Source organism: Oncorhynchus tshawytscha, linkage group LG08, assembly GCF_018296145.1.
Source record: "Oncorhynchus tshawytscha isolate Ot180627B linkage group LG08, Otsh_v2.0, whole genome shotgun sequence".
Taxonomy (NCBI): domain Eukaryota; kingdom Metazoa; phylum Chordata; class Actinopteri; order Salmoniformes; family Salmonidae; genus Oncorhynchus; species Oncorhynchus tshawytscha.
In genome coordinates, this window is record NC_056436.1 from 83831171 (window position 1) to 83850412 (window position 19242).

At 44.7% G+C, this 19242-nt stretch overlaps 1 protein-coding gene and 1 long non-coding RNA gene across 6 annotated transcripts in view; both read left to right on the top strand.

The window, feature by feature from the left end:
• LOC112240383 (TSC22 domain family protein 3) overlaps positions 1 to 19242 on the top strand; it is a 62100-nt gene that overhangs the window by 5430 nt on the left and 37428 nt on the right. The gene's annotated exons all lie outside the window — the stretch shown is intronic.
• LOC121846952 lies at positions 8597 to 12500 on the top strand. 5 transcript variants are annotated; one of them, XR_006083950.1, is made up of 6 exons: positions 8597 to 8889; positions 8936 to 9615; positions 9671 to 10241; positions 10310 to 10740; positions 10886 to 10977; positions 11031 to 12499. It is a non-coding gene; the product is annotated as an uncharacterized LOC121846952 (long non-coding RNA). The 5 variants fall into 5 exon arrangements; XR_006083952.1 differs by having other exon boundaries at positions 8599 to 9615; positions 11123 to 12500; XR_006083949.1 differs by having other exon boundaries at positions 8599 to 9615.

Sequence of the window (19242 nt, forward strand, 5' to 3'; positions counted from 1 at the left end):
TGTCAAAGATGCATAAATAACTTCATGCCAACGTATTCAAGACGATCCAAGTAACTCAGCTGTTAAAAGTAGAATCAGTTTTATTGTTTTGACAGTCACTTCTCTACTTGGCATTGACTGTACTAGCTACAGAGCCTTCAGCACATTGTGTTGTGTTACAGCCTGAATTCAAAATGAGTTAAATATTATTTTTTACCCATCTACACACAACACCCCATAATGACATCACAATACCCCATAATGACATCACAATACCCCATAATGACATCACAATACCCCATAATGACATCACAATACCCCATAATGACAGTGAAAAATACGTTTTTGAATTGTTTTGCAAATGTATTGAATATGAAATGCAGAAATATCTCATTGACATACGTTTTCACACCCCTGAGTCAATACTTTGTAGAAACACATTTGACAGCGATTACAGCCATGTGTCTTTCTGGGTAAGTCTCTAAGAGCTGTGAGTCTTTCTGGGTAAATCTCTAAGAGCTGTGAGTCTTTCTGGGTAAGTCTCTAAGAGCTGTGAGTCTTTCTGGGTAAATCTCTAAGATCTGTGAGTCTTTCTGGGTAAATCTCTAAGAGCTTTCCGCAACTGGATTGCGCAACATTTGCCCATTATTCTTTTCAAAATTCTTCAAGCTCTGTCAAATTGGTTGTTGATCATTGCTAGACAACCTTTTTTCAAGAGTTGCCATCGATTTTCAGGTCCATGTAACTTAGTTTTTTTCTTTGACACTAATTTCAGAACCGTGTGGTCATTTTTCAAAACTCTAGACACAGAACTCAAAACGGTCATCACTTGTTACTGCAAAGGCTTTCTTCCTGTGAAGGAGAGGCGGACCAAAACGCAGCGTGGTTAGAGTTCATGTTATTTTAATAAGGTAATTCACCATGAACAGAATACAAAACAATAAATGTGCAAACCGAACACAGTCTTATCTGGAGCACAGACACAAAGATAAGAAATAATCACCCACAAAACCCAACACAAAACAGGCTACCTAAATATGGTTCCCAATCAGAGACAATGTCTAACACCTGCCTCTGATGGAGAACCATATCAGGCCAAACATAGAAATAGACAAACCAGACATACAACATAGAATGCCCACCCAGCTCACGTGCTGACCAACACTCAAACAAGGAAAAGACAAAAGAACTATGGTCAGAACGTGACAGTAACACAGGCTGTCCAACTCTCAAAGCGTTGTTCATATCTTTAAAGAAACCTTGCACTTGCAGAATCATTGGTTCGAATAACTCATTCATCATGAAATACCAATAGGAACATTCATTTAGATCACCCACACACAAGATACCGATAGGAACATTCATTTAGATCACCCACACACAAGATACCGATAGGAACATTCATTTAGATCACCCACACACAAGATACTGATAGGAACATTCATTTAGATCACCCACACACAAGATACCGATAGGAACATTCATTTAGATCACCCACACACAAGATACCGAATCATTGAACATTCATTTAGATCACCCACAATAAAATCACTCATAGGTGTTCTTTTAACATTCAAAAATAGATCAGCTACAAAAAAGATAAAAAAACTACATAGGAACATTCATTTAGATCACCCACACACAAGATACCGATAGGAACATTCATTTAGATCACCCACACACAAGATACCGATAGTTTCACTATGTAGTTGTTCGTTCATTCATTAAATATTGTCGTACAAAATATGTGATACAGGTTTCATTATGCTACTACACGTAAATACATCACTGTAAAAGGACTAGTAGAGAGAATACTACAGACACAGTGGAATCATTGAACAAAATATGACATTTATTGATGAAATACAATAAAATCACTCATAGGTGTTCTTTTAATCAAAGCAAAAATAATTAGCTACAAAAAAAGAAAAAAAACTACTGTAAAACATCAACTGCAGTGTTCCTCACCTGGCTTACTGTAAAACATCAACTGCAGTGTTCCTCACCTGGCTTACTGTAAAACATCAACTGCAGTGTTCCTCACCTGGCTTACTGTAAAACATCAACTGCAGTGTTCCTCACCTGGCTTATGGTAAAACATCAACTGCAGTGTTCCTCACCTGGCTTACTGTAAAACATCAACTGCAGTGTTCCTCACCTGGCTTATGGTAAAACATCAACTGCAGTGTTCCTCACCTGGCTTACTGTAAAACATCAACTGCAGTGTTCCTCTCCTGGCTTACTGTAAAACATCAACTGCAGTGTTCCTCACCTGGCTTACTGTAAAACATCAACTGCAGTGTTCCTCACCTGGCTTACTGTAAAACATCAACTGCAGTGTTCCTCACCTGGCTTACTGTAAAACATCAACTGCAGTGTTCCTCACCTGGCTTACTGTAAAACATCAACTGCAGTGTTCCTCACCTGGCTTACTGTAAAACATCAACTGCAGTGTTCCTCACCTGGCTTATGGTAAAACATCAACTGCAGTGTTCCTCACCTGGCTTATGGTAAAACATCAACTGCAGTGTTCCTCACCTGGCTTACTGTAAAACATCAACTGCAGTGTTCCTCACCTGGCTTATGGTAAAACATCAACTGCAGTGTTCCTCACCTGGCTTACTGTAAAACATCAACTGCAGTGTTCCTCACCTGGCTTACTGTAAAACATCAACTGCAGTGTTCCTCACCTGGCTTACTGTAAAACATCAACTGCAGTGTTCCTCACCTGGCTTATGGTAAAACATCAACTGCAGTGTTCCTCACCTGGCTTACTGTAAAACATCAACTGCTTACTGGTAAAACATCAACTGCAGTGTTCCTCACCTGGCTTATGGTAAAACATCAACTGCAGTGTTCCTCACCTGGCTTATGGTAAAACATCAACTGCAGTGTTCCTCACCTGGCTTACTGTAAAACATCAACAGGAGAATGTCTAGACTCATTCAAGCTAACGGAAAGGCCACACATGCTCAAATAACAGCTGTTTAAACAGTGGTGTGCAGAATGGGCATCTCTTAGCGTACAACACTGTGAATAATTCAGGCTGTTGTGGAGGCAAAAGGGGGTCCTACCCAGTACTAGATAGATGTACCTAATAAAGTGGCCGGTGAGTGTACAGTCATGTCAAATCTGAAAACATGGTCTGGAAAAGTGGTACATGGGACCATAGAAACAGTGTCTGATAAAGAATGATGATGAAACATTACATCCATAGATAATGTCGTCCAATTGGTTGGTTCCACGGTAATTGGTGTCAATGGATCTCGTTATCCTGAAACTTTCATGATCTAAACATGGAATATTGTTAGTCAGTTTCCATAAAACTATGCATTAAGACTAATGCAACAGTTACTTATCATTTTGAGCAGTTGTATCAATTGATAGTTAGATCATTGTAATGAAATGAATAGACAGTCATCTCAGATGTAATGTGTGAATTGCATTTTGAAATGGTAATACTTGGATGTTAAGTTGTGTCATTTTGAACAGGTGATTTTAGTTCAATGAAAAAATGATCTTAGTTGTATGTGTATTGTATCCAAGCATTTGGAAAAAGTGTTAAGAGTTTTGAAAAATTAGCATTTTGATCATTGGTTTTGAATTTTGTGTCTAGAGTTTTGAAAAATGACATCAAGGTCTCCGAAATTAGTGCCAAAGTGATTGTAAAAAACTGTATTATGACTTGTTAAGCACATTTTTACCTCTGAACTTATTTAGGCTTGCCATAACAAAGGAATTGACTTAATGACTCAAGACATTTCAGCATTTACATTTTTTTTAATGAATTAGTAAAAATAAAAAAAATAAAAAAATGAAAAACAATTCCGCTTTCACATTACAGAGTAGTGTGCGTGGGCTACTGACACACACAAAAAAATGTAATCCATTTTAAAATCAGGCTGTAACACAACAACATGTGGAGAAAGTCAAGGGGTGTGAATACTTTCTGAAGGCATTGTACCTTTATCTCTTGTGATGATATATAAATAACAGAGATAAGATGAGAGTACATTGGAAGAGCTATCACCATTCCACGTTACTGTGTGTGTGTGTGTGTGTGTGTGTGTGTGTGTGTGTGTGTGTTGTTTGCAAAGGGAACACTCTGTTCTTGATTATGTATTTATGATAGCTGTGGGTGTGTCGGGCTTATAGGACTATTGCAAAACAGGGGTCAAAAGCCTTTTGGCTAAAGCCACTGTGGTCAACTGGTCCTTCCTCCCTCTTCAGAGTTGAGCAAATTTCCTGCAGAAACTAAGATACTTGTTTATGCCAGGCGATACTTTATTCATCACTTAGATGAAAAACTAAAAACACATGATTTATATTGGATATGATGAAGTGGTTTTAAATGCTGCTAGGTGGCCATATACTCTGAGTGTACAATGGTCTGGATTGCAATGGGATGGTGAAAGGAGGCAGAGGGGGGTAAAACATGTATTTATGTATTAAATATGTATTTAGGACAGAATTCTACAGAGAGAAGGGCTTCCCCATCCACCTGGAACCTCCCTATAACCTACAGACTTCTGGCACAGTGTGAGGGTGTGTACCCTGGCGTTGCCCACATTGACCTGTGTTGACACGATGTTGGTAGGGAGACAGAACGTAGGTGGTAACGAGGACACCAGTCTGCAGACAGAACACTCAGCCTAGTACCCTGGAACCTCCCTATACCTACAGACTTCTGGCATAGTGTGAGGGTGTGTACCCTGGCGTTGCCCACATTTACCTGTGTTGACACGATGTTGGTAGGGAGACAGAACACTCAGCCTAGTACCCTGGAACATCCCGATATCTGAGTACCCGTCTCCTCTTCCTGCCAACGCATCTGTTGTGTGTATTGTTTTGTACTGTTAGGTATTACTGCCCTGTTGGAGTTAAAAAAAAACATAAGCACCTGCGATAACATCTGAAAGATATGTGTATGCTATGCGACTAATAAACAATTTGATTTGATTCGAGACTCAAATAGAGTCTCAGCCTCTCAACCATCGTGATTTCTTTCTTCCTGTGGAACTAGTTTCTTACCAAGAGAGATTCATCATTAAGGTGGATCAAGTTGTAACTACTCACGTAGACTACACCCACAGACACACCCACAGACTACAGCCCACAGACACACACACACACACACACACACACACACACACACACACACACACACACACACACACACACACACACACACGCACACACACACAGACACATCCACAGACACACACACACCCACAGACACACCCACAGACTACAGCCACACACACACACACACACACACACACACACACACACACACACACACACACACACACACACACACGACACAGACACATCCACAGACACACACATCCACAGACACACACTCCCACAGACACACAAAGACACACACACACACACACACACAGACACACACACACACACACACAGACAAACACACAAACAAAAATAAAAACAAAAACAAAAAACACAAGCACACACACAGACAAACACACACAGACAGACAGATGGACACATGCAAAACTCTGTGAAAATGAGAAATGTGATTCTGTGAACACAGTAAATAATTAAGAGTGATGAAATGTACACTAGTCATCGCGTGTTAGTGAGTTAACCAGGGGAAGAAGAAGAGTAGAGCTGGCTGAGTTGACGTCTACAGGATTAAAACGTTCTTCAGATATTTTTGGGTCATCTGGGCCAGGAATGTAAATATTTCTCAAAGACATTCCAGTTGTGTGTTGGTATGTGGTTCTTCTGATGAGTCCATCCTAACCACTCAATGAAATGAAATGTCTCACCAGTCATTTAGTTCACTGGGGGGTCCTGGTCAAAAGTAGTACACTATATAGGGCCCTGGTCATCAGTAGTGCACTATATAGGGCCCCGGTCAACAGTAGTACACTATATAGGGCCCTGGTCAACAGTAGTACACTATATAGGGCCCTGGTCAACAGTAGTACACTATATAGGGCCCTGGTCAACAGTAGTACACTATATAGGGCCCTGGTCATCAGTAGTACACTATATAGGGCCCTGGTCAACAGTAGTCATATAGGGCCCTGGTCATCAGTAGTACACTATATAGGGCCCTGGTCATCAGTAGTGCACTATATAGGGCCCTGGTCATCAGTAGTACACTATATAGGGCCCTGGTCAACAGTAGTACACTATATAGGGCCCTGGTCATCAGTAGTACACTATATAGGGCCCTGGTCATCAGTAGTACACTATATAGGGCCCTGGTCAACAGTAGTGCACTATATAGGGCCCTGGTCATCAGTAGTACACTATATAGGGCCCTGGTCATCAGTAGTGCACTATATAGGGCCCTGGTCATCAGTAGTACACTATATAGGGCCCTGGTCAACAGTAGTACACTATATAGGGCCCTGGTCATCAGTAGTACACTATATAGGGCCCTGGTCATCAGTAGTACACTATATAGGGCCCTGGTCAACAGTAGTGCACTATATAGGGCCCTGGTCATCAGTAGTACACTCTATAGGGCCCTGGTCAACAGTAGTACACTATATAGGCCATACGGTGCTGTTTGAGATGTGAAGGAGTGGGCTGTGGCAGCCATGTTACGTAAAATCCTTGGTAGGGTCATGAGAGGCTGCTGGCTTTCTGGCTCAAGAGGCTTTTCCTTGCTTTCCTTTGAATGTGGCTTTGAAAAAGGATCTGTGATCCAACAGGATGAATGGGGGGGGGGGGGGGGATAGTTGGCTTTGAGGAGCTCTGACTGCAGACTCTGAGGCTATTGGCTATAGAGAAGGAACACTAGCTTCTACCGTTGGCAGTGTTTAGTGAGCTAGCGCTTGTTATAAACTCATTGACATGGCCACCTCAAGCAGTGAGACCCACGTTACATTAGCAACAAAGCATTTTGGGAATCTGGCCACTGTCCAGTCAGTGAATTTGCGAGCTCTCCAGATGGGAAAGAATACACTCATCCTGTCACTTAAGAGTTGAACGTGAACAGCAGGTCCCTCGATGAAGGCAGTCCATTTGAATAGATGTGCCTGATTTCTACAAGGTGAATAGTACGCAGTGGACTCAAACACAGCAAACTTTGAATAGCAGCAGCTCCTCTCATCACATGACATCTCAGACAGACTGTAGTTTGGACTGTGGATGTAGTACAGTCTATAGGGTTATGCGATCCTGTGTGTAACCCTGTGGATGTAGTACAGTCTATAGGGTTCTGCGATCCTGTGTGTAACCCTGTGGATGTAGTACAGTCTATAGGGTTCTGCGATCCTGTGTGTAACCCTGTGATCTATACGTGATCTACAAACGTATCATACTGTTAAAAGACGTACACTGTGAAGAACATCCAATGTATTTAACAAAGTACAAACAAGGTTGCCTTACAGAACCAGATACAACACACAATAAAATATGGGTGGCAATTAGCTTAGCAGTATGGGTGTCAGTTAGCCTAGCAGTATGGGTGGCAGTTAGCCTAGCCATATGGGTGGCTGTTAGCCTAGCAGTATGGGTGGCAGTTAGCCTAGCCATATGGGTGGCAGTTAGCCTAGCCGTATGTGCGACAGTTAGCCTAGCAGTTAAGAGTGTTGGGTCAATAACCTAAAGGTTGCTGGTTCAGATCACTCAGCTGAATAGGTGGGAACAAAATCTGTTGTTGTGCCCTTGAGCAAGGTAGCAAGGTAGTTAGCCTAGCAGTATGGGTGGCAGTTAGCCTAGCCGTATGGGTGGCAGTTAGCCTAGCCATATGGGTGGCAGTTAGCCTAGCCATATGGGTGGCAGTTAGCCTAGCCGTATGGGTGGCAGTTAGCCTAGCAGTATGGGTGGCAGTTAGCCTAGCCATATGGGTGGCAGTTAGCCTAGCAGTATGGGTGGCAGTTAGCCTAGCAGTATGGGTGGCAGTTAGCCTAGCCGTATGGGTGGCAGTTAGCCTAGCAGTATGGGTGGCAGTTAGCCTAGCCGCATGGGTGGAAGTTAGCCTAGCCATATGGGTGGCAGTTAGCCTAGCCGTATGTGCGACAGTTAGCCTAGCAGTTAAGAGTGTTGGGTCAATAACCTAAAGGTTGCTGGTTCAGATCACTCAGCTGAATAGGTGGGAACAAAATCTGTTGTTGTGCCCTTGAGCAAGGTACTTAACCCTCTGGCTAAAAGTTTCTGCTAAATGACTAAAATGTCAATGTAAAATGAATGTACAAACCAGGGGCGTCAATTGGGTATGGCAGGGTAAGCCAAGTCACGATACCCTAGCTGAACACCAACAATTTAAAACAGGCTACAAAAAATATATATATATATATATTTTTTTTTTACCTCAATTTTGTGGCATCCAATTGGTAGAAGTTACAGTCTTGTCTCATCGCTGCAACTCCAGTACAGACTCGGAAGAGGCGAAGGTCGAGAACCATGCATCCTCCGAAACACAACCCAACTAAGCCGCACTGCTTCTTGACACAATGCACATCCAAACCAGAAGCCAGCCGCACCAATGTGTTGGAAGAAACAACGTACACCTGGCGACCTGGTCAGTGTGCACTGCACCCGGCCCGCCACAGGAGTTGAGACAAGGATATCCCTGCCGGCGAAACCCTCCCTAACCCAGACGATGCTGGGCCAATTGTACGCCACCCCATGGGCCTCCCGGTCGCGGCTGGCTGCAACAGAGCTTGGGCTCGAACCCAGAATCTCTGGTGGCACAGCTAGCACAGCGGTGCATTGCCTTAGACCAATGCGCCACCCGGGAGGCCCTACAAAAATAATTTTCCATACAGATTTGACTTTAGGACCATGCGGACGCCTCAACCTTTTGTCAAAACAGTGCAGGGTAAAGCAGGAAGTAGTAGAAGGCATTAAATCACATCACATTGTATTGGTCACATACACATGGTTAGCAGATGTTAATGCGAGTGTAGCGAAATGCTTGGCTAGGTGACTGCTGTTTGACTTGATGTGAAATTAGACTAGAGGTGGCTAGGTGACTGCTGTTTGACTTGATGTGAATTTAGACTAGAGGTGGCTAGGTGACTGCTGTTTGACTTGATGTGAAATTAGACTAGAGGTGGCTAGGTGACTGCTGTTTGACTTGATGTGAAATTAGACTAGAGGTGGCTAGGTGACGGCTGTTTGACTTGATGTGAAATTAGACTAGAGGTGGCTAGGTGACTGCTGTTTGACTTGATGTGAAATTAGACTAGAGGTGGCTAGGTGACTGCTGTTTGACTGCTGTTTGACTGCTGTTTGACTTGATGTGAAATTAGACTAGAGGTGACTAGGTGACTGCTGTTTGACTTGATGTGAAATTAGACTAGAGGTGGCTAGGTGACTGCTGTTTGACTTGATGTGAAATTAGACTAGAGGTGGCTAGGTGACTGCTGTTTGACTGCTGTTTGACTGCTGTTTGACTTGATGTGAAATTAGACTAGAGGTGACTAGGTGACTGCTGTTTGACTTGATGTGAATTTAGACTAGAGGTGGCTAGGTGACTGCTGTTTGACTTGATGTGAAATTAGACTAGAGGTGGCTAGGTGACTGCTGTTTGACTTGATGTGAAATTAGACTAGAGGTGGCTAGGTGACTGCTGTTTGACTTGATGTGAAATTAGACTAGAGGTGGCTAGGTGACTGCTGTTTGACTTGATGTGAAATTAGACTAGAGGTGGCTAGGACTGCTGTTTGACTGCTGTTTGACTTGATGTGAAATTAGACTAGAGGTGGCTAGGTGACTGCTGTTTGACTTGATGTGAAATTAGACTAGAGGTGGCTAGGTGACTGCTGTTTGACTTGATGTGAAATTAGACTAGAGGTGGCTAGGTGACTGCTGTTTGACTTGATGTGAAATTAGACTAGAGGTGGCTAGGTGACTGCTGTTTGACTTGATGTGAAATTAGACTAGAGGTGGCTAGGTGACTGCTGTTTGACTTGATGTGAAATTAGACTAGAGGTGGCTAGGTGACTGCTGTTTGACTTGATGTGAAATTAGACTAGAGGTGGCTAGGTGACTGCTGTTTGACTTGATGTGAAATTAGACTAGAGGTGGCTAGGTGACTGCTGTTTGACTTGATGTGAAATTAGACTAGAGGTGGCTAGGTGACTGCTGTTTGACTGCTGTTTGACTTGATGTGAAATTAGACTAGAGGTGGCTAGGTGACTGCTGTTTGACTTGATGTGAAATTAGACTAGAGGTGGCTAGGTGACTGCTGTTTGACTTGATGTGAAATTAGACTAGAGGTGGCTAGGTGACTGCTGTTTGACTTGATGTGAAATTAGACTAGAGGTGGCTAGGTGACTGCTGTTTGACTGCTGTTTGACTGCTGTTTGACTTGATGTGAAATTAGATTAGAGGTGACTAGGTGACTGCTGTTTGACTTGATGTGAAATTAGACTAGAGGTGGCTAGGTGACTGCTGTTTGACTTGATGTGAAATTAGACTAGAGGTGGCTAGGTGACTGCTGTTTGACTGCTGTTTGACTGCTGTTTGACTTGATGTGAAATTAGACTAGAGGTGACTAGGTGACTGCTGTTTGACTTGATGTGAATTTAGACTAGAGGTGGCTAGGTGACTGCTGTTTGACTTGATGTGAAATTAGACTAGAGGTGACTGCTGTTTGACTTGATGTGAAATTAGACTAGAGGTGGCTAGGTGACTGCTGTTTGACTTGATGTGAAATTAGACTAGAGGTGGCTAGGTGACTGCTGTTTGACTTGATGTGAAATTAGACTAGAGGTGGCTAGGTGACTGCTGTTTGACTGCTGTTTGACTTGATGTGAAATTAGACTAGAGGTGGCTAGGTGACTGCTGTTTGACTTGATGTGAAATTAGACTAGAGGTGGCTAGGTGACTGCTGTTTGACTTGATGTGAAATTAGACTAGAGGTGGCTAGGTGACTGCTGTTTGACTTGATGTGAAATTAGAAATTAGACTAGAGGTGGCTAGGTGACTGCTGTTTGACTTGATGTGAAATTAGACTAGAGGTGGCTAGGTGACTGCTGTTTGACTTGATGTGAAATTAGACTAGAGGTGGCTAGGTGACTGACTGTTTTAGACTTGATGACTGAAAAATTAGACTAGAGGTGGCTAGGTGACTGCTGTTTGACTTGATGTGAAATTAGACTAGAGGTGGCTAGGTGACTGCTGTTTGACTTGATGTGAAATTAGACTAGAGGTGGCTAGGTGACTGCTGTTTGACTGCTGTTTGACTTGATGTGAAATTAGACTAGAGGTGGCTAGGTGACTGCTGTTTGACTTGATGTGAAATTAGACTAGAGGTGGCTAGGTGACTGCTGTTTGACTTGATGTGAAATTAGACTAGAGGTGGCTAGGTGACTGCTGTTTGACTGCTGTTTGACTTGATGTGAAATTAGACTAGAGGTGGCTAGGTGACTGCTGTTTGACTTGATGTGAAATTAGACTAGAGGTGGCTAGGTGACTGCTGTTTGACTTGATGTGAAATTAGACTAGAGGTGGCTAGGTGACTGCTGTTTGACTTGATGTGAAATTAGACTAGAGGTGGCTAGGTGCCTACCAGTATTGGAGCTAGTGTGTTTTTTTTATTTTACTCGGCAAGTCAGTTAAGAACAAATTCTTATTTTCCATGACGGCCTAGGAACGGTGGGTTAACTGCCTTGTTCAGGGGCAGAACGACAGCTTTTCTACCTTGTCAGCTCGAGGATTCGATCTTACAACCTTTCGGTTACTAGTCCAACGCTCTAACCACTAGGCTACACTGCCGCCCACCCCATTTGTAGAATGTTCACTAACCTATCGACTGGGCGTGGGGGGGTCCCCCCCTATCACTTTGCCATAGCCTAGGCTTATCTGAAATGACAACCTGGTACAAAAACAAAACTGCTTCCAAGCTTCCTGACATCCAGGACCTAAATACCAGGCGGTGTCAGACGAAGGCTCAAAAAATTGTCAAAGACTCCAGTCATCCAAATCATAGCCTGTTCTCTCCTGCTTCCGCACGGCAAGCAGTACTGGAACACCAAGTCTAGGACTAAAAATCTCCTTAACAGCTTCTACCCCCAAGCCATGAGACTGCTGAATGACTAAACTAATCAAATGGCCACCCAGACTATTTATTTTTAACTCACTCCCCCCTCTTTGTTTTTACACTGCAGCTACTCACTGTTTATTATCTGCTCGTAGTCACTTCACAAATGACCTCGACTAACCTGTACCTCCACACATTGACTCGGTTGACCCTGTATATAGCCTCGTTGTTGTTATGTAAATGTCTGTCCATGGTATAGGAGGCTGGTGGGAGGAGCTAAAGGCAGATGGGCTCATCGTAATAATGGTTGGAATGGAAAGGAGACAAACACATATGTTTTCATATGTTTGATGTGTTCGGAACTAATTGCGTTTCTATCAGTCCACCCATTACAATGAGCCCGTCCTCCTATAGCTCCTCCCACAAGCCTCCTCTGGTACATAGTGTCTCGCAATAGGCCTATCCAAACTGCTCAAAAGGTCTACACAACCCTGGAGAACACAGAGAAGGGAGTAGGGAAGGGGGTACGGAAGGGAGTAGGGAAGGGGGTAGGAAAGGGGGTAGGAAAGTGAGTAGGGAAGGGAGTAGGGAAGGGAGTAGGGAAGGGAAGGGAAGGGAGTAGGGAAGGGAGTAGGTAAGGGGGTAGGAAAGTGAGTAGGAAAGGGAGTAGGAAAGGGAGTAGGGAAGGGAGTAGGGAAGGGGGTAGGAAAGGGGGTAGGAAAGTGAGTAGGAAGGGAGTAGGAAAGGGAGTAGGAAAGGGAGTAGGGAAGGAAGTAGGGAAGGGAAGGGAGTAGGGAAGGGAGTAGGTAAGGGGGTAGGAAAGTGAGTAGGAAAGGGAGTAGGAAAGGGAGTAGGGAAGGGAGTAGGGAAGGGGGTAGGAAAGGGGGTAGGAAAGTGAGTAGAAAAGGGAGTAGGAAAGGGAGTAGGAAAGGGAGTAGGGAAGGAAGTAGGGAAGGGAAGGGAGTAGGAAAGGGGTAGGAAAGGGAGTAGGGAAGGGGGAAGGGAGTAGGGAAGGGGGTAGGGAAGGGGGAAGGGAGTAGGGAAGGGGTAGGGTAGGGGTAGGAATGGAAGTAGGGTAGGGGGTAGGATAGGGGGTAGGAAAGGGAGAAGGGAATGGAAGGGGGTAGGGTAGGGGGTAGGGGGTAGGAAAGGGAGAAGGGAAGGGGGTAGGGTAGGGGTTAGGGAAGGGAGTAGGGAAGGGGGTAGGGAAGGGGGTAGGGAAGGGGTAGGGAAGGGGGTAGGGAAGGGAGGGGAAGGGGGTATGGAAGGGGGAAGGGAGTAGGGAAGGGGGTAGGGAAGGGGGAAGGGAGTAGGGAAGGGAGTAGGGAAGGGGAAAGGAAAGGGGGTAGGGAAGGGGAAGGGAGTAGGGAAGGGGGAAGGGAGTATGGAAGGGAGTAGGGAAGGGGGTAGGAAAGGGGGAGGGAAGGGAGTAGGGAAGGGGGAAGGGAGTAGGGAAGGGGGGGTAGGAAATGGAAGTAGGGTAGGGGTAGGATAGGGGGTAGGAAAGGGAGAAGGGTATGGAAGGGGGTAGGGTAGGGGGTAGGAAAGGGAGTAGGGAAGGGGGTAGGGTAGGGGGTAGGGGGTAGGAAAGGGAGAAGGGAAGGGGGTAGGGTAGGGGTTAGGAAAGGGAGAAGGGAAGGGGTAGGAAAGGGAGTAGGGTAGGGGGTAGGAAAGGGAGAAGGGAAGGGGGTAGGGTAGTGGTTAGGAAAGGGAGAAGGGAAGGGGGTAGGGTAGGGTTAGGAAAGGAGTAGGGTAGGGGTAGGGTAGGGGTTAGGAAAGGGAGAAGGGAAGGGGGTAGGGTAGGGGTTAGGAAAGGAGAAGGGAAGGGGGTAGGGAAGGGGGTAGGGGGTAGGATAGGGGTAGGGAAGGGGGTAGGGGTAGGGGGTAGGGAAGGGGGTAGGTGGGGGTAGGGAAAGGGGTAGGATAGGGGTAGGGGGTTAGGATAGGGGTAGGGAAGGGGGGGGGTAGGATAGGGGGTAGGGGGTAGGATAGGGGGTAGGGAAGGGGGAAGGGTGTAGGGGTAGGATAGGGGGTAGAGAAGGGGGAAGGGGGTAGGGGATAGGATAGGGGGTAGGGAAGGGGGTAGGGGGTAGGGGGTAGGATAGGGGGCAGAGAAGGGGGTAGGGTAGGGGAGAATACAGGGAGGAAAAGACGAGAGAACAGAGTCATAAGCGGTCGGGACCAAAACACACACACACATGCATACACACACACACACACACACACGCATACACACACACACACGCATACATACGCGCATAAATAACTCACACACGCGCGCATACATACACACGCGCGCATACATACACACACACACGCACACACACACGTACCCCACACACACACACACACACACACACACACACACACACGCGCATACACACACACGTGCATACATACACACACATACTACACACACACATATAAACACAGGGAAAGCATATCAATTGTTAGACTTGTTTAGCGAACAATCAAAGACAAAATAGAAGATAGATTTAGATATATACACCCTATTCCCTATACTTTATATTCCCTATACACTACTGTTGGATTCAGATATAGTCCTAAATTACACCCTATTCCCTATACTGTATAGTATACTGCTGTTGGAGTCCCATTATAGAGATCTACTCAAGGTGAAATCTTCAGGAAGTCAATTATGAGTCAAGGAGTTGTTCATTTGTCTTGAGAGGTAGAGATAGTGAGGGGCTTGGTGAGTTCGACTCAGTACAGAGAGATACTGTAATATGTTTTAATGGACTTGTTGAGTTATAGCATTGCTGTGACTGTGTGAATGGGTTTTGGTGCTGTGCCCGGAGATGTCTGACAACAATGTGGTGTCCTTGTATTATGGTTGTGTGTGTGTGTGTGTGTGTGTGTGTGTGTGTGTGTGTGTGTGTGTGTGTGTGTGTGTGTGTGTGTGTGAGGTGTTCCCTTGTTCTCTATGTCTGGTTCAGAGTACCATCAAGAGTCATCTGTACGTGGTCTCCTTCCCACCCAAACGGAGTCACTCTCAGTGGGGGACAGCAGTCGCCGTGGGCCTCCTTCACCATCACCAGCCAGGCCCTGTCAGTGGGTAAGGGGCCCTGTCAGTTAGCCAGGCCCTGTCAGTGTGGAAGGGGCCCTGTCAGTGGGGCCATCACCACATCAGCAGAGGCCAACAAATACGTTATTTATCTCATACAGAGATCCAATCATACAGAGATCCACTCATACAGAGACTCACAAGACTCACAAGCAGACAGGCAGACAGAGATCCACTCATAGATACTGTCAATAGTAGTAGAGTAGTACTGAATAGATACTGTCAATAGTAGTAGAGTAGTACTGAACAGATACTGTCAATAGTAGTAGAGTAGTACTGAATAGATACTGTCAATAGTAGTAGAGTAGTCCTGAATAGATACTGTCAATAGTAGTAGAGTAGTACTGAATAGATACTGTCAATAGTAGTAGAGTAGTCCTGAATAGATACTGTCAATAGTAGTAGAGTAGTCCTGAATAGATACTGTCAATAGTAGTAGAGTAGTCCTGAATAGAATAGTAGTAGAGTAGTACTGAATAGATACTGTCAATAGTAGTAGAGTAGTCCTGAATAGATACTGTCAATAGTAGTAGAGTAGTACTGAATAGATACTGTCAATAGTAGTAGAGTAGTACAGAATAGATACTGTCAATAGTAGTAGAGTAGTCCTGAATAGATACTGTCAATAGTAGTAGAGTAGTCCTGAATAGATACTGTCAATATAATAAAGAGACTACTGATATCCTGACCTCACCCTTCGTTTGTCCTTGAAGAGATAATCCTAGTGATAATAATAAGACAGTTTAAGCTCCGAGGGTCGTTGTATGAATCAACTGCTGTTCCTTCTGTTCACTGTAATTCACTGCCTTGTGACCCAGTCTACGGGTCACAGCTCTGTGTTGATATCTCACCATGCCTCGCTTGATGAATAGGCTTTTGTTTACATCTAATAATGACAAACTTGCCACTTCTTGCTCTGTTGGTGTACAACAGTGGCTTACAAATAAGATTGATTGATACTTAGAAAAGATTTGGTAGAGCAGGCGGGAAGTGATAATGACTTATTCTGTGAATAACATTATTTATCTCTGTGAATAATTCATTATCTTTGTGAAGAACTCCCTATCTCCGTGAAGTACTCGTTATCTCTGTGAAGTACTCGTTGTCTCCGTGAAGAACTCGTTGTCTCCGTGAAGAGCTCGTTATCACCGTGAAGAACTCATTGTCTCCGTGAAGAGCTCGCCTTTATTTTGACGACACAGATAACTTATTTTTCCCAGTTGGTCTATAGTGCAAACTTTTCCTTGAAAACAAAATCTTGAATGGCTCAACTCTGCCACACCATCATGACTTCAGTCTTGGGCAACATTCCACAAAAACAAAAAAACAGTCCCACCCATTGGTACACTAACCAACAATGTACAAAGCCAACACCCCCATATGTAATAGTAATCAGTATTCCAAGTCATATCAAAAGGTTCATATCAAAAGGGGGGGGGGGTTGCCAACTTCAAAAGACGCAAGGGAGTGCTGCCACCTCCCATCCATTACAATCTATGTCTCATTGTGATTGGTCTGCCTGTGATTGGTCCGCCTGTGATTGGTCCGCCTGTTGTTGCAACACATTCAGCTACGACATTCTAGTTGGAATGGAAGGGAGTGTGTTACTTAAATTCAGTGGCAGAGGTTGAGTAGAGACAACTGTCTGTAGTGTGTGTGTGTGTGTGTGTGTGTGTGTGTGTGTGTGTGTGTGTGTGTGTGTGTGTAGTGGTAGAGTGGTAATAGCTGGCTGTAGTGCTGGGCGACACAACAGTCTTATCTGCTTGGACTCAGGCTCAGTCTGGCACGCATTAAAGATAATGAAACAGGCTGTAAACACAACACGCCCCTGTCAACACAACCACCCCTGTCAACAGACAGAACACCAGCCATCCTGACTGTCAACACAACACTCCCCTGTCAACACACAGAACACCAGCCATCCTGACTGTCAACACAACACATCACTATCAACACACAGAACACCAGCCATCCAGACTGTCAACACAACACACCACTATCAACACACAGAACACCAGCCATCCTGACTGTCAACACAACACACCACTATGAACACACAGAACACCAGCCATCCTGACTGTCAACACAACACACCACTATCAACACACAGAACACCAGCCATCCTGACTGTCAACACAACACTCCCCTGTCAACACACAGAACACCAGCCATCCTGACTGTCAACACAACACAACACTATCAACACACAGAACACCAGCCATCCTGACTGTCAACACAACACACCACTATCAACACACAGAACACCAGCCATCCTGACTGTCAACACAACACACCACTATGAACACACAGAACACCAGCCATCCTGACTGTCAACACAACACACCACTATGAACACACAGAACACCAGCCATCCTGACTGTCAACACAACACACCCCTGTCAACACACAGAACACCAGCCATCCTGACTGTCAACACAACACATCACTATCAACACACAGAACACCAGCCATCCTGACTGTCAACACAACACACCACTATCAACACACAGAACACCAGCCATCCTGACTGTCAACACAACACACCACTATCAACACACAGCACACCAGCCATCCTGACTGTCAACACAACACACCACTATGAACACACAGAACACCAGCCATCCTACAGTACCCGGGTATTTAGGGCTAATATAATGATGATATAAGAGTCTTGAAACGGTTTTCCCTTTTTTAGTTAGCCAATTAGGAGACTACACAACCAGAACCATGAGAAAGTTACACTTCACAGAACCAGTGTGCTATCTATCCCTCAGGCTGTCACGTAGGCGACTCAAACAGAGTACTGTGTATGGAATACAATGCACATTTTGGAAGCATTTAGTACATGCAGATTATCCCTGTCCTGTTGGTACAAAACGCTCTTCGTTCTGCTAGGCGTGTTGCCCTGGCGACACCCCAGTGATGTCACAGTCCATCGCTTGGAAAAGATGCTGTAACGAGAAGAAAAATAATGACATCTGTATTCAGTTCTACATGTTTATGAAGTAATAATTTCCCTAACAGGAAATATGCCATATTCATTTGCAGTAACGTGTTGTTAAGTTGTTAACATGCATGTCACTATAAAACTTAGTTATTTGAGGGTCATTGTACTTTTAATATAGATTTTTTTTTGTAAACAACTTTCCAACTTTCCAATGATTGTAACGAAGTCCCCCAAAACACAAGTCTCTTGCCACGGCATGAGACAGATGAAATGAAATGACAAAGATAACAGAATGTCTCTCCTGCTGTGGCTCATAAAACAAATGAAACAACAGGCCTCCTCATTAGACTCTGTCTCAGGCCTCCTCATTAGACTCTGTCTCAGGCCTCCTCATTAGGCTCTGTCTCAGGCCTCCTCATTAGACTCTGTCTCAGGCCTCCTCATTAGACCCTGTTTCAGGCCTCCTCATTAGACTCTGTCTCAGGCCTCCTCATTAGACTCTGTCTCAGGCCTCCTCATTAGACTCTGTCTCAGGCCTCCTCATTAGACCCTGTCTCAGGCCTCCTCATTAGACTCTGTCTCAGGCCTCCTCATTAGGCTCCATCTCAGGCCTCCTCATTAGGCTCCATCTCAGGCCTCCTCATTAGGCTCCGTCTCAGGCCTCCTCATTAAACTCTGTCTCAGGCCTCCTCATTAAACTCTGTCTCAGGCCTCCTCATTAAACTCTGTCTCAGGCCTCCTCATTAAACTCTGTCTCAGGCCTCCTCATTAGGCTCCATCTCAGGCCTCCTCATTAGGCTCCATCTCAGGCCACTTCATTTGAACTTAAGTGATAATTACTCCACGTCGTTTCCCAAAATTCATTGTAGCAACTAAGAGGACACTAGAGAAGACTCTTTCCATTCCTGATGCTGTGTTTTTGGGTGGAGAACAGTTTGGCAAGTAGCGTACTTCACAAGAATTCAGCAATCGTTTCGTAAGACTTGTGTGAAATATGTCATTGTACACCCATCGAAGAGAGTTCTCACCCCTCCCAAAGCATGCCACTTTGCATCAGAGGGCAGAGATGTGCTGCTCTGGTAGAAGCTCCAAAAACATGTGCATGTGAAATATTTACAATGAAAAGGTGAACACTTCTAGTCTAGTGCCAGATCTGTTTGTGCTGTCTAGGCAACGTTGGCAAGATAGCACAAACCGATCTGAAGTTTAGTTATGAATCGCTACATTCGACTGGCACAAACCGATCTGAAGTTTAGT